Source organism: Artibeus jamaicensis, unplaced genomic scaffold (genome assembly GCF_021234435.1).
Source record: "Artibeus jamaicensis isolate MK-2021 breed Jamaican fruit bat unplaced genomic scaffold, CSHL_Jam_final contig_558, whole genome shotgun sequence".
In the NCBI taxonomy this organism is placed as follows: Eukaryota; Metazoa; Chordata; class Mammalia; order Chiroptera; family Phyllostomidae; genus Artibeus; species Artibeus jamaicensis.
Genome location: NW_026521886.1, coordinates 1,455,598 through 1,472,040, shown reverse-complemented (window position 1 = coordinate 1,472,040; position 16,443 = coordinate 1,455,598). Strand labels below are relative to the sequence as shown.

The 16,443-nt window shown below is 41.1% G+C and overlaps 1 protein-coding gene across 5 annotated transcripts in view; it reads right to left on the bottom strand.

Annotated features, from left to right (window-relative positions):
- The window catches only part of TMEM45A (transmembrane protein 45A), a 93,758-nt gene that overhangs the window by 17,175 nt on the left and 60,140 nt on the right, over positions 1-16,443 (bottom strand). Inside the window, exon 1 of one of the 5 annotated variants that reach the window (XM_053670239.1) lies at positions 1,654-1,707. The exons of the other annotated variants lie outside the window; for them this stretch is intronic. The gene's annotated coding sequence lies outside the window, so the exon portion shown is untranslated. Of the gene's footprint in view, positions 1-1,653; positions 1,708-16,443 lie in introns of those variants that run through there. 5 annotated transcript variants of the gene reach the window in all.

The window sequence follows — 16,443 nt, the reverse complement described above, 5'->3', positions numbered from 1 at the left end:
GCAGTGAACACCTGGGGCCTCTCAGAGGGTAGGCACCTCCATTTTTTTGAGGCTCCTGCATTTTAAAAAAGGAAGAAAATGCCAAAACAGGGTTACAAAAACTGTGGCTGTTTTTAAATGTTTAGATTTACCTAATAAATACTTTCAACACACTCATAAAGGATATACCTACTGTGGAAGATAGCATGAAAGATTAAATAACATTAAACCCTTCCTACATGTGTAGCTGTAGGCCAGATATCTTCATAACCCACCTCCAGGGCCAACTAACAGGTTCCCGCTGCCCCATGGGCTGCGCGAACCTGTTTCTGCACAGCCACTGGGACAGACAGGGAGGCTCTGGGGAGTGGTTGGAGGCTTTTAAAGAGGGGTAGGAAGTGATTGCAATGGAAGGGAAAAAATAGGTCCCTGTTTCGACTTCAGTTATAAAACTTAGGTATATTTAGCCTTTTCATCGAAAACAATCTGATGGTTCTCATCATTTTCTGTTTAAATGACCCAAACAAAACGAAGTCAGAGCAGGCCAGCTGTGTTTGCCTGACCCAACAAACCCAGTTGCTCTGGTGCGCTGCAAGGAACAGTCATTTTACCTCGTCTTCAATGTGGCAAGAAAGAGTTGCCAAGATCCTCAAGTATCACTTCAGTGTCATCTCCTAGAACACCAGTATCCATAAATCTGTTTTTGTATCCCCTGTTTTACTATTCCCCTCAGCTACAACTTAATACTCGTACAAGCCAAGTGCTCCAGAGTTCGATTAGATCTTAATCCAAAGAACAGACACATTCCCCTTGGAAGAAGAAAAGGCTTTCCTCGAACACAAAAGAGGGCACACCTGCCGGACAGCCAGCAGAAACCCCAGGGAAAACCTCCAGGAAAGGAAACAAAAAGGTCTTTCTGAACATCCTCCCTGCCTGATCTCCCCCCTTATAATCTCACAAAGGGAAAGTGGTTCACTCAGGCCTAAAAGGGTGCAAGAGTCAATCACTGGCTTCTAGCTGCAATTCAACCTCCAAATTCATACTCCTCCCCGCTCCAAAACCCCTGTCCTCCTAATGACACCAGACGTCATCTTCTGGGCTAAAGATGAGAAAGAACTCCTGATACCAGCACTGGCGGCCCCTTCAGCACACACACACACACCAGCCAAAAGGGAAATATTTTAAAACTGAAGCACTTAAAAGATAATAGTGGGTAAATGCCAAGATCTAAATCAGGTGTTAGGTGTTCATTCTCAGTGGTTACAGTCACATAAACCACAGACTAGGCCCATGCACAAAGGAAAGTAGCCCAGAGAAAAACCCTCTAGTTTTCCTGGTGGAATCTCAACTACATATGAATATAAAATGAATATTATGGGAGAAAACTTTAAATTTCACCTTAGCCATCACTAAAATAAAGTATTCCTAAATCTTAATTAATGACTCATATTTCAAGACACATTTGTAAATCCAATACCTTAAGCCAGTTTGAACTATTTATTGAGCTTCACTTTACTGTTTGCCTTAACACGCAAAGCAAAGCACAGACAAGCACATGCAGCTTTCATATTTTTTGATTCTCCATCATTTCATACCAGCACTTTCCCAAATTTCAACTGTTTTCAGTTAAACTAACCTTAAACTATCCTTTAACTTTTCTTAAACTATCCTTACCTTCACACTTTCCTTAATGTCAAGTTCAATTCAATTCCTCTTCCAAGAATTTACAATGCTTCTGGTCTCGAGAAGGAAAAGCAGATACTGATTGGCCTAACCCTAAAGTTCTTCCTCAGGGAGACTAAACCAATGTGCTCATCACTCCCAGAATGAAGTTGAGCGGATAACCCTCTGAATGTCACATGTCTGCATAAATGTGAACCTAGAGACCACACCCTTTTGAATATCCTAACTCTCTGTTTAAACTTGTGTCATAGAGTATTTCCCAATGAGACTCACCTTGTTACCCCGCCCACATGACCACTAGCATCAGGCATGTACCACCTGCTATGAGAACCAAAGCTGGTGGGGTATGTGTGATCTTTGCTATCTCTCTTCCAGGTCATCGAGATGAACATAAGACAAAGGGAATGGTTATGGCAGCAGTAACATAATAGAGCCTGTTTGACAAGTCCCGTAGAGATCATCCGTTTCCTAACATACAGTTCCTCAAGCAAGAGATTGCCACAGGTGCCAGGATGGGAGCCATGGTCAAAACCAAAATTATAGGATAATAAAAGATGATAGAACAAACCAAAAGTAAAATGAGAAGAAAACCCACCCTATGAAGCCAAAGAAAAAGGTGATGGAACAAAATTGCTATAGGTCAGTAAGGAAGTTCACGTGTTCTAAGGAGCATGTAATGTGGTAGAGGGATGAGTGCACAAATTATTCTAAACCAGTGTGAGGCTTGCACAAAGTAAAATGGCAACAAGAAAGCAGGAAAAATCTGACTCTGACTTGGAGTAGCTGTTATCCTGTCTGTATACAAGCCTTATGTTTTGTCTCAATGTTAAACCATTGGTGAGCAAGGGCCAGGTCTTCTATAATGTGCTGTACCTAGTTAGCACTCAGTAAGTAGCCAGTGGCACCGGCTGGTGTCACTCAGTTTGTTGGAGCATTGACCTTTGGACAGGAAGATCACAGGTTCAATTCCCATTCAGGGCACATAACCAGAGCCAATCCCTCATTGGGGCATGTACAAGAAGGCAACCAATCAACCCTTCTGCCTGTCTCTCTCCCTCCTTCTCTCTAAAAGCAATAAAATAAAAATGTCCTCGGGTGAGAATAAAATAATAGTAAATAAATAAATAGCCAGTGTGTGATGAGCTCCTGCATGAACTTGACCTCCTTGGAACACTCACTTGGGTAGAAACCAGTGTCAGAAACAGCTGTAGTAATCAAATGCAGATTCCTGTCCCTGCTTCAGATCTTTTGAATCAATCAGCATGGCCCAGGAGTCTAAATTTCAACAGGTACCCTCCAATTGACTTTTATGCATTCTTGAGCTTTGCAAACCAAACACTTAGAGTATGTGGAAACAAGCAGAGTGGCACTGTGACCATAAGATTTCAATGTGCCCTCCCCATCACCATACCCCAGAGGCCATTCGTCAACTGCTGGTGTCATACACCCTGATGTGTTTGCTTGCGGTGGACAGAAGTGGGTGGCTCAACAGCTGCTCCTGAGGCCAGAATAATAATCTGTCTGTCACAAGACAACAACCTTCTAGAGCACTGCCATTCTAGTTATTTTATCTTGTTACTAAGATACCATTTCATTTTATTTTGATCTCTTCTATAGCCCTGCCTTATTCCTATACCTATCTCCATCTTTAAATTACGAAACTATTCATGTCACATGGGCAATTTTGAACCAAACATCCAGAATGACAGATTGTAAAGTTGAAAATATGATAGTGATGCAAATCATATTAATGTCTTAAGAAAAAGAACAACAAATAAAAGTAAGAACAAATGTCATGTTGCATCACCTGCCTGTAATCAACTCTTCAAAGTAGACAGAAGCCTAGACTTTGTCCGTAGCGTTGCACCTGAGATGAGAAGGGGACTAGCATCCACTGAACGTCAGTAGTCTTTGAGACAACTCAAGGAAGTATTACTTCTGCCTTAAGTATGTGGAAACTGAGACTCCAAGAGATTTGCTAACCCATGGTAAGTCACAGAGTCAGTGAAGGCCAGAGCTAAAATTCCAAATTCCTTATGTATCTGATTCCACACTTCATCCTACTCTCCTAAATATGGGCAATAACTAGAAAAGGTCTGTAAATAGCCCGTCAAACAATCTTCATTAATCACCTTTGAGCAGGTTAAACACTGTAGGGAAAGGGCTTCCCCTTCTAGGACTCTCTACCATTGAGTTGTAAGCACTTGAAAAAAAAGGCAAAGCTTTGCATGTGGCCTGAGTGGTTTATTCACCACTCCTGTAGTCAAAGTCAGAGTGCACAGGGTCACCAACAAAAAGGAGAGTGGGGCTGAGCAGTCCACAAGGACTTCATTTGACAAAGGTCTAGATGCCAGAGGCAAGAACCTATAGAAGTCATTCTACAGTTCCAGGCTTCATGCTGCTTTGTAAGTTCAATTCAATGAACAATGATTGAGTACTTCATACGTATCTAAGGATTTCCTTCAAGTTATCGGGGCCTCCGAGGCGAGCAAGTATATCTACTTTCTGTTGCTGCTGTAACTCAAATGGAAAATGCTCTCCAATTTTAAGGGGACATGTGATTAGATTGGGCCTGCCCACATGAGCACATCTCCTTAACTTACTGTGTTTTTAGGACTATAAGATGCACCAGACCATAAGACACACCTAGGTTTTAGAGGAGGGAAATAGGAAAAAATTTTGAAGCAAAAAATGTGATAAAATATTTAATAACCTGTGACCCCACACCACCGCCGCCCCCACACTTCCCACAGCAAGCCAGGTAAGCTACATTAGGACTATAAGATGCACCCCCATTTTCCTCCCAAATTTGGAGGGTGCACCTATAGTCCAAAAAATAGGGTAATCACTTCTGCAAAATCCCTTTTATCATGTGAGGTGACACATCACAAGTTCTAAAAATTAGAACTGCTTAATGAACCTCTTCCTCAAAGACACGACTCCCACACTCAGCATCCCAGTCCCCAGTCCCCGCCCAGAGGAGAAGGTTGTGCCACTGTGGTTCAGGCTGCAGGCCCAGGCAGCCAGTGGCCCGTACTAGCTTACTGAGGAATGCACTGCCCAAGTGCTGTGACCACACCTGAATCAACAGTGTTGACACATTCGTTTACCTCACACCTTCTCACAGGGGAATGCTGCTGCCAGGAGCTCTTTCGACGATGACATCTGAACGAATCCTTGTCCTATCTATAGAAAAGTTCTCCAGCCCAGTTCTCATGGCCTTGGCTGAGTCGCCTCTCTCTACCCACTTTCCTGCATCCTGCTCTTCCCTTCCTTCTCTCCCTTCTGCCTGCCACAACCAGCTCTCAGAAGGCAGCAGAGATGTATCAGCATCCTAAGCAAATTGCTTCCAAAAGCACAAAGACCATCTTGGGAAATAAAGACACTTCTGGATCAAATTCCAGATTTTGGCTCATCTTAGATATCTGTGTGTGGAGGAGTGGTAGACAGAAGATAATAAATAGAAGCCCAGAGAGCCAAGAGTAAGAAAAAGGGAAATGATTGGCCCACTAGGGCTAATAAATCTCTGGTTTATGAAGCTCATAGGCTAACAAACTACACAAGCATCCAGTTCTTCCAACCTTTCAGCTTCATCTTTCTCACTGGTGGATGCCTTTTCCCTAGGAGGCTACTCTGAGAAATTCATTCTAGTCTGATTTTCCTCTACAAGCCTGTTCTGGTTCTCTACTTCCTCCCTCCCTCCTGCCACCAACACACATATAAATTCAATTTGATCAGGTGTGGGTCCTGGGTTAGGGCCTCCACGTTTTTTCCACTGTATCCATCTAACACGTACCCAGCCTTGGCAACCACCCAAAACAACTAATTACTGAACCCTCACCCTGTGTCAGAAGGGACAGTGTGAGACATCAGAGAAACGAGGTCATTTTTAACCTAAGGACGTCTGGGGTTCCTGGGAAAGACTTTTGGCAAGTTTCTGGCTTGTTGAGAGGAAATTAATTCAGTTTTTCTGTGAATGCATGCCTCTGAGATTACTCAGAGATATGTATGGGAATGATGAGTTCTCCTGGCTGCCTGCTCTATCACTCAGTCCCTCATTCCTCTTACTTTCCATGCATCTTTTCAACACATATTTATAAATATTTATTAAACAACTGTGATGTGTTGAGTACATTGCTATCCATCAGGGACATGAGTGCAAATCAGAATCCTCATACTGACCAGATAGATGCCCAGGTGATTCAAATGCACATTCGAGTCTGAGAAGCACTGGTCCAGAGCAGCACTTCTCAACAGTACTATGGACATTTCAGGCCAAGCATTCTTCATTGTGTGGGGCTTTCCTGCAGTAAGAGGTTTAGCAACGTCTCTGGCCTCTATATACTAGATTCTCGCAGCACTTTCCTCCAGTTGTGATAATAAAAAAAATCTACAGATGTTGATGTAAGTCCCGAGGGGAAAAATCACATTTCCTTCCCCAGTCGAGAAGCACTGGTTTAGAAAAATGCAAATCAAAACCACATTGAGATACCACCTCACACCTGTTAGAACAGCTATCATCCACAAGACAAGAAATAACGAGTGTTGGAGAGGTTATGAAGAAAAAGAAACCCTCATTCTCTGCTAGCGGGAATGTAAACTGGTATAAGTCACTGTGGAAAACAGTGAGGTTCCTCCAAAAATAGAGCTACCATATGACCCAGCAATCCCTCTTCTGGGTATCTATGCCAACATTTATTGAAAACACTTATTTGTAAAAATATATGTACTCCTGTGCTCATTGCAGTATTACTCATGGTGGCCAAAACATGGAAACAACCAAAGTGTCCTTTAATAATGATTGGATGAAGATGTGATACATGAATACAATGGAATTCTGCTCAGCCATAAGAAAACATGTAAACTGCCATTTACGATGACATGGATGGATCTTGAAACTATCATGCTAAGAAACATATGTCAGACCAAAAAAGTCAAGAACCATGTGATGTTACACATATGTGGGACATAAAACCCAAAGCAAAAAATGAACAAAGAAGAAAAACAAACACGCAGAAACTCATAGGCACAACAGCATGGTGGTTACCAGAAGGGGGAGGTAAAAGAGGGTAAAGGGGGGCAAACATATGGTGACGGGAGGAGGCTTGACTTTGGGTGGTGAGCACACAATGCAGTAGACAGACGATGTGTTGTAGAATTGTACACTTGAAACATAAAATGTTTTCTTCTAATTTTTATCAAAATATAATATGCATATAGAAAACATTAGCAAATTATATATTATCAGAAAACCAAAATTTCTCCTTAAGATCTCTGCCAGGTATGAATACTTCTCATCAAATTAAGCACTTCCCTGATTTTTATTTCTATCTGTTAGTTTTACCCAGTTTTGATGTACTATAGATTTTGTAGAAATTTTTTATATATGCTTTACATATTCCATACAAATGTTTGTGAGACTATATCTTCTTGTATGTAAATTATTCATTTTTATTGCTACACAACATTCAATTCTATAAAACCTATGTAATTTTATTACCAATGTCACCCCAATAAATTTAATAATTTTTTAAAAGATTTTATTTCTTTATCTTTAAAGGGGAAGAGAAGGGGAGAGGGAGAGAAATATCAGTGTATGGTTGCCTCTCACGTGTCCCCCGCTGGGAACTGGCCTGCAACCCAGGCATGTGCCCTGACTGGGAATTGAACCGCAATTCTTTGGTTCACAGGCCCGCACTCAATCCACTGAGCTACACCAGCCAGGGCAAATTTTTTTAGAGTACTGTTTTAAGAGGCTCTTGGTCAAATTCCCTTAACACGAGAATTTTTTTTCTTTTTTATTGGGAAAAAAAAATTTAACTGTTAACAATTGCACCAAAGTCCAACCAGGATCGTGTGTCCCTTTCTCAGAAAGATCATGTACATGTTATTGCAACCAATAAACAAACAGAACATTATTTGGAAAAATAATGTCTGCATAATTCCCATGACCTCTAACATAAAAATCTTTCAAGTTTGCTGGTTAATATTACTGCTAAGAACACAGCGGGCCGGGCGTAAAGATGACATACATGACGCCAAGGACTGATCCTTGGGTGCCGCGACTGCCGATTGTATTGGTTCTAGGTGTGATCACGTAAGGTCTATCTGGAACATCTCCCCACTTTGAAAAAGATGGCCAGTGTGGGAATAGTGCTCCGCATCCACCATCAAACAGTGAAATTGGTGACAAGAGAGGGAAAGTCGTGTTCCGATCTAGCTTATGAAAAAATAAATCACGTAAGCAGAGGCTGAACCACTGTGGAATTTTGAGTACAGGAGGAGTCATCAGCAGAGTAACTCTTTGGTCCCTCAGTCTCTTGGGGTTGGGAAATTTATGTCTCACTCTTTATTTTAATTGTTATATTTAAAAAACCCAATCTAAGAAATAATAATTCCTGAATTTGGAAAGTGCCTATGATAAGTAAAGAAAGAAACAAACAAGATAATTTCAGCTTTTGGTGAAAGAACCCAAGACAACATGAGAGGTCTCAGGCTCAGCTTGGAGAGAGGGGACTGTGTTTCCCCTTTGGAAGTGCTGAGCTGGGTTGAGCTGAGCCAAAGGACCAAGGCGCAGCAGGGACTGCCTCTGCGAAGTGGCCGAGGCCATCAGCCCGGTCCTGCCCTGGAACGCAATGGTTGCATTGGTTCCATTTCACAGAAGAGGCTGCTGAGCTTGAGACATTCTGAGTCTTGCCTGAATGTACACAGTCAGTAAGAGGCAGAAGGCAGGAAAGAACCCGAACATCCGGGGCACTGGTGGACAGTGTTCTTTCTACAACACCAACAACCCCTGCTTTAGTGTCTTATGGCTGCTTTAAAAACTTACAACACAAATGTCCTAACTTATAGTCCTGAAGGTCAGAAGTCTGAAATGGGTCTCACTGGAGTGAAATCCAGGTGTTAGCAGGGCCATGCTCCCTTTAGAGGTTCTAGGGGAGAATCCACTTCCTTGCCTTGTCTAACTTCTAGAGACTTCTTGCATTCTTTGGCTTATGGCTCCTTCCTCCATCCTCAAGTTTAGCATCACGGTATCTTCAGATCTCTCTCTTTCTCTCTGATGCTGACACCCATTCTTCTGCTATCACATGTTCTTCTTGACTGATCCTCCTGCCTCCCTCTTATGAGGACCGGGACCCTTGTAGTTATTACACTGGGCCAACTCAGATAATCCAGAGTAATCTTCCCATCCCCAAATCCTTAATCAAATCTTCAAAACCCCTTTTACCATGTGAAGAAATCGAGAACATCTCATACCAAAATATGCCTCTTTGATATAAAAATTACTTTGACCTGAAGGCAACTGAGAAGCAGCAAATGCAGGAAAAGCTGTCTCTACCCTCATCTTTCCACCAGGTGATAAACTCTCCTGGCAGGATATAAACTCTCCTTTCACTGGAAATAGATTCTTAGCTCAGAGATGGCACCAGAGGAATCTGCAAACAAATTTTACTTCATTAGCTCCCCCCATGTATTTACCTTCTCACAGTTTGCCTCCTAAAACTGTTTTCTGTTTCCTCCCATTTCTTGACAAATCTATTATCTTTTGTTGCAGAGACTTTTAAAGCTCGAATTCTAAGCCACCACCTTAAGTTAAATTTCACTGAGTTTTTTTTCCCCTGTAAGGTATACTACATGTATTAATAAACTGTTCTCATCACTGTGGTGTTTCTTCAAAAAACTAAAAATGGAACTGCCTCATGACCCAGTGATTCCACTGCTGAGAATATATCCAAAGAAACCCCAAACGCTACTTTGGAAGGATACACATGCCCCCATGTTCACTGCAGTGTTATTTACAATAGCCATGATTTGGAAGCAGCCCCAGTGTACATCAGTAGGCCAGTAGATAAAAAAGCTGTGGAACATGGCATATTTCACAGACATAGAACAAACACTTCAAAAATTTATATAGAACCACAAACAGCCTCAAATAGCTTCTGCAATTTTGAGAAAGAAGAGCACAGGAGGAAAGATTACAATACCTTCCTGATACTAAACTGTATTACAAGGTCACTGTAATCAAAACAGCATGGTACTGGCATAAAAACAGACACATAGACCAATAGAACAGAATGAAGAGCCCAGAAATAAACCCAAGTCTCTACAGTCAATTAATTTTTGACAAAGGGGGCAGCAGTGTAAAAATAGCCTCTTCAACAAATGGTGTTGGGAGAGCTGGACAGCTACATGCAAAAAAATGAACCTCGAGCACCAACTTATACCATACACAAAAATAAATTCAAGCTGGATAAAAGACTTAAATATAAGTTGTGACACCACTAAAGTCCTAGAGGAGAATCATAAAACATCAATTTCAAAGAATCTATGCACCACAATGTTCACAGCAGCACGATTTATAATAGCCAAGAGTTGGAAGCAACCTAGGTGCCCATCAGTAAATGAATGGATCCAAAAATTGTGGTACATATACACAATGGAATTCTATGCAGCAGAGAGAAAGAAGGAGCTACTACCCTTTGCAACAACATGGATGGAACTGGAAAGCATTATGCTGAGTGAAATAGGCCAGGTGTTGAAAGACAAATACCATATGATCTCACCTTTAACAGGAAGCTAAACAACAAAACAAACAAGCAAGCATAAAAAAAAAAAACAAAGACACTGAAATAGAGAACAAGGGGACAGTGACCAGAGGGGAGAGGGAAGGGAATTTAAGGGGGAAAAGGGGGAGGGATTTGGAGGAACAAATAGGAAGGACACAGGGACGAGAACTAAGGGGGGTGGAAATGGGAGGGAGGTGGGGAGTAAGGGGCGGGGGAGGCTGGGATGGGAGAAATAGACAAAAAACTGTACTTGAAAAATAAATAAATTTTTTTTAAAAAGTCCTAGAGGAGAACATAGGAAAATGTTCAGATATTTCATGCCACAATATTTTCATCAATATGTCCCACAGAGCAAGGAACATAAAGGAAAGAATAAACAAATAAGATTTCATAAAAATAAGAAGCTTCTGCACAGCTAAAGAAAATGGTATTAAAAAGAGAACCAACCATATGGGAAAACATATTTGCCAATCATACCTCAGATAAGGGTTTAATCTCTAAAATATATAAAGAACTCACACAACTCCACTCTAAGAAGACAAGCAACCCAATTAAAAAATGGGCAAAGGACTTGAACAGACACTTCTCCAAATAGGACATACAGAGGGTGCAGAGACATATGAAAAGATGCTCAGTATTGCTAGCTATCAGAGAGATGCAAATTAAAACCACAATGTGATACCACCTCACACCAGTCATTATGATCATCATAAACAAAGCAACAAACAACAAATGTTGGAGAGGATGTGGAGAAAAGGGAACCTTAGTGCACAGTTGGTGAGATTGCAGACTGGTGCAGCCACTATGGAAATCAGTACGAAATTTCCTCAGAAAACTAAAAATGGATCTGCCTTTTGACCCAGCAATTCCACTGCTAGGATAATATTCTAAGAACCCTGAAACATCAATCTAAAAGAACCTATGCACCCCAATGTTCACAGCAGCACAATTTACAATAGCCAAGTGTTGGAAGCAACCTAGGTGTCCATCTGTAATGAATGGATCCAAAAATTGTGGTACATATACACAATGGAATTCTATGCAGCAGAGAGAAAGAAGGAGCTCCTACCCTTTGCGACAGCGTGGATGGAACTGGAGAGCATTATGCTGAGTGAAATGAACCAGGCATTGAAAGACAAATACTATATGATCTAACCTTTAACAGGAACCTAAACAACAAAACAAACAAACAAACAAGCAAAATATAACCAAAGACACTGAAATAGAGGACAGGCTGAGAGTGACCAGAATGGGGAGGGGAGGGAATTTCAGGGGAAAAGGGTGAAGGGTTTGCAGGAACAATTATAAAGGACACATAGATAATAATGCAGGGGGTAGTGGAAATGGGAGGGAGGTGGGGAGAGCTGAAAAGTTGGGCTGGGGTGAGGGGAAAAGGCAGAAAACTGTACTTGAACAACAATTCAAAAAAAAGCTGTGGTACATAAAAAAGAATAAAATCTTAACCATTTGCAACAGCAGACCTAGAGGGTATTATGCTAAGTGAAATAAATCAGACAGAGAAAGCTACATACCATGTGATAGCACTTATATGTGAAATCTAAAGACCAAAATAAACAAAACAAACATATAGATACAAAGAACAGACTGACGAATACCAGGGAGAGGTTTGTTGGGGGCAGGGTGAAAAAAAGGTGATGTGATTAGGAAATACTAACTGGCAGTTACAGAATAGTCCCGGGGACGTAAGGTAAAGCATAGGGAGTATAGACAACAGTATTGTAATGACTATGGGTGGTGCCAGATGTCCACCTGAACTATCTGAGGGAACACTTTTTAAACTATATTAATGTTTATTTGCCATGCTGTATACCTGAAGCTAATACGAAATAGTGGTAAATACAAACTGTTGTTAAAAAAATAAAATACTATATTTTGTCATGTATAATGCACAATTTTTTGCCCAAATATTTGAGGGAAAAATAAGGATGCACATTACACATGAGTAGTACTAATTCTGTATCTATATAAATGTTTTTAATTCTTTTATTTATGCTTATGCATTAACAACGTAACTCTAGAAAGCAATAATGATATCGGTATGCAAAATAATACCCTGGAATACAATAACCGGTTTTGTTTCTAAATATAAATAAATAAACAATTGAATTAAAAATTAAGGCAAAAGATTTTTTTTCCCTGAAAGTTTGGGTCAAAACCATGGGTGCACATTATACACAGGAGCACAATTTACACAAACAACAAAATACAGTAATAATAAAAAGATTTAAAAATCTGCCATAAAGCCCTGGCTGGTGTAGCTTGCTGAATTGAGTGCAGGCCCGTGAATCAGAGGGTCACTGGCTTGATTCCCAGTCTAGGGCACGTGCCTATAGGTTGTGGGCCAGGTCCCTAGTCAGGGGCATGTGAGAAGCAACCACACACATTGATGTTTCTATCCCTCTCTTTCTCCTTTCCTTCCACTCTCTCTAAAAATAGATAAAATCTTTTTAAAAATCTGCCATGCCCTGACTGGTGTACCTTAGTGGATTGAGCGTGGGCCTGCAAACCAAAGGATCGTGGTTCAATTCCCAGTCAGGGCACATGCCTGGGTTGCAGGCCAGTTCCCAGCAGGGGATGCACAAGAAGCAACCATACATTGATATTCCTCTCCCTCTCTCCTTCCCTTCCCTTCTAAAGATACATAAATAAAATCTAAAAAAATAAAATTATAAATTTTTTTTTTAATCTGCCACAAATATGAGAGTGAACCTCCCCCCAAAATGGAATTACCTTCCACAGGGCAGGCCCTTTCCTCCCCACTAGGAGCCTGTGTTCTAGGAACACAGATGTATCAGGGCAGCAGTTGGCATTGTTGTGAGAGGCTGTGTTCAGCTCCAGTACATTTTTTTGGGAGATTCACCATGTTTTTCCATTTCATGGTCGGTAATTTACTTACCAGTACACCTGCCCACCCAGCGCTGAGTGCTCAGCAGTTTTTGACCATAAACAGCATGACTCCCATGTCTCACCTCCCCATTTACCCAACCTTGCCCCAAGCAACTTTTTTTTGCTTCCCCGGGTGAAAAACATCTTCAAAGGAAAATGTTTTGCCAATATGGAAGAGGTGAAGCAAAAAATGGCAGAAATACCAAAAGGCGTCAAAATCAACAAGTTCAATAACTGTTCTGAGCAGTGGAAAAAACGCCTTAACAGGTATATTGCATCAAATGGAGAGTCCTTTTAAAAAGACTGAAGATGACTGTGAAAGAATAAATACTCAATTTTTTATAAATAAATTCCAGGTTTTTTGGATCCCTCCTAATATACGGAGAGGGACTCTTCATGTGTGCTGACGTACAAATTTTATCTTTTTTACTGAACTGGAATTATACTTTTTGTTTCACCATGGATTGTGCATCATTCCATATTTATGTTAACTGCTTTGTTCAGTTATAAAAGTAATACATGTAAATAGATTAATAATATGTTAGAGAACACAGAAAAGTAAAAGACCTCTCTATAAATAAATAATAAATAAATAAAAACTGTTTTTCTGTTGTGAATTTGCTTGTTAAAGAGTCCCTGCTAAAACCCAAGATGGGTAGAGTGTTGCCTCCTTAGTCCCTGCAGACAGATGGGGCCAGTTGGGATGCTGGACCAGCTCCAGAGCCAACACAAGGGCTCCTGGGAGAACTGACAAAAAGCCAGTCAGAGGTAAGAATTCTTACCGGAGTCAGCAACCCCAGACCTCTGTTTGTAGTGGCCAAGCCAAGAAAGGGAGGTAAAACTTCTCCTTAACCCTTCTTTCCCAAATTCCTTTCCAAATGTCACCCCTCTCAAAAAAAATTTGTAGAACTTAGTTCTTTAAATGGTGACTCTGTGGATTTGGTTGTGGGTTACATATAAACAGGAATAGTCACTGTTTTCTTTGTCACTGTCTTTTGTGCATTTGTCATAAGAAGGCTATATAGGGCCTTTGCCATCTCTACTTTCTTAGTTTTGTGTGTGTGTGTGTGTGCTGGGAAAATTCCCGGTAACCCATCAGGAAATGCAGATTCGCTGGTCTGTGATTTAAGGCATCTCTGTGGGAGACCAGAGTTTCTTCATTTTCAGTAACAATGAAGGTCTGCATTTTCTTAGAGTGCCTTTGGGAGAAACTTTGGATCTTGAAGGGAATGCGTCTTTCGTACCCTTTTTGAGGACCCCTCTTGTGTCCATAGTTAAGCCACAAAATGGCGATGGTTTAGAGTCCTATTAAAATGGGTATACCTTTAAAGATTTGGACTGTATATCTAAAAAGACTTTTTGCAGAGAGTTCTTATTCTACACAAATATCCCACTGGTACTAGAGCAAGGTCCCAAGAACATACATCAAGGCTATTTGATTGTTTCTTATCCTGTAATGAGATCTCATCAGCTCCAGGCTTAAAAAAAAGAAATAAATTGAACTGTACTAGACTTAGGAAATGACTACCTGAAATAGTAATTGCTTTAAATTTATAACATTTAACGAACATGCCCTTGAATTCCTTTTTTAAAAAAACAACTTACGTACTCTTCTCTTCCCAGAGATGGCACCAGAGGAAGCTGCGTGCTAACCTTACCCCATTAGTTACCTCCCATATATTTGCCTTCCCCTAGTTTGCTGTCCTTGGAACCCTAAAAATGCCCCTCTACGAACTTACTGTTCTGCATTGAGGATGCTATGTAAGCTGGAATTCAAAGCCTCTGCTTTGAATTACTTTTAAGTTTTTCCTACATGTTGTGTGCTATATTAAAAAACTGTCTCCATTATTCGGCTTACCACACTTCCTTAGGCATGCCATTCAGAGGAGGACCTCTAACAGTTCTAAAAATAAAAATAAAAATGTTTTAAACCACCAACAGGCAGAGGACAAGTAGAGAACAAGAGCAGTAGTGCCCTCAACAGGCTCACGTTCCCAATCATGGAGGGAGACTGGCAAGCATAGTGTTACCTACTTCTCAATCCTGGCTGTGCCATGGAATCCCTTGAAGAGCGCACACACACACACACACACACACACACACACACACACACATCCAGAACCCCATTCCCAGAGATTCTGCTTCAATTAGTCTGGATAAGCCCAAACATCAATATCTTATCATTCCCTCTCAGGGAATAAGAGCCCACATTCTGGGATCAGGGTCTGGAATCAGACCCTTTGCACACAAAGGCCAGACCATTGCTGTGTGCTTGACCCGAGGGACTTTATTTAACTTTGCTTCCATTTCTTCTTCTATAAAATGGGAATGATGCTATTACTAGAACTACCTTATAAAGCTGAAGATAAGCTGACACAATACAAGTACAGTTCTCGCCACGTACAAGACACTGCATAAATATTATAGGTTGTTTTTGCTTTAAATGCCTCAATGCTCTCTGGAGGAGTGTCTGACTCCAACTCAGGCAGGAGCCCCAAGCGATGTCTGTGTGTTTAGGGTGTGAAGAATGGACTGAGAAGTAACGAAACACAAGGTCCCCTGCCCTACCTGGTTGCGATGGGCTGTGAAAGTGTTCACCCTACAGGAAGGGCAGCATTAGGAGCAGCGGGGCAGGTCTCCTCGTGCTGGAGTACGCAAAAATTAGACAAGTGAGTAAGAAAACACAGAAAGGCTGAAGCTGGGTGTAGAAAAGGCGTGGCTGGCTATTAAATGGGAGGAATGCTAAAAGCCATCCAACATGCCAACACATTTTACATGGACTAATTAATTTAATCCTCATAATTATTATCTTCACTTTAAAGATAATGGTAAAGAGGTGCATTTTATAAATATTATAACACAATTCATAAGAGTGTCATGAGATAACCAAGATTCAACCCCAAGTCTATGTCCAAAAGGGGAAAAGGACAAAAAAGACATCTGCTGAGCACCCACCACTCTAGCAGTGTACAGAGTCCTGTCAACTCCGTGAGGCAGAATCTTTGTCCCCATTTTACACTGACAGGACAGAGACATGAAAGGCTAACTTGCCCAGGTCATATGTCTTGTAAATGCAAAAGTAGGATCCTGACTCAAGCCTGCCTACCCCTGAAACTCCGCCCTCTTTCCCATCACTTCCACCCTTCTCTGTGCCTCAAAAGCTAACTCTAACAGTCATAACAAGAATTTTGAACATTTATCACATGTTGCCTCTGTGTCAAACACTGTACTAGGAGCTTCATATGTATTATCTAAAAAACGTCAAGCAAGATGATTCTGACATAAAGACAACATAGTCACTCAGCTG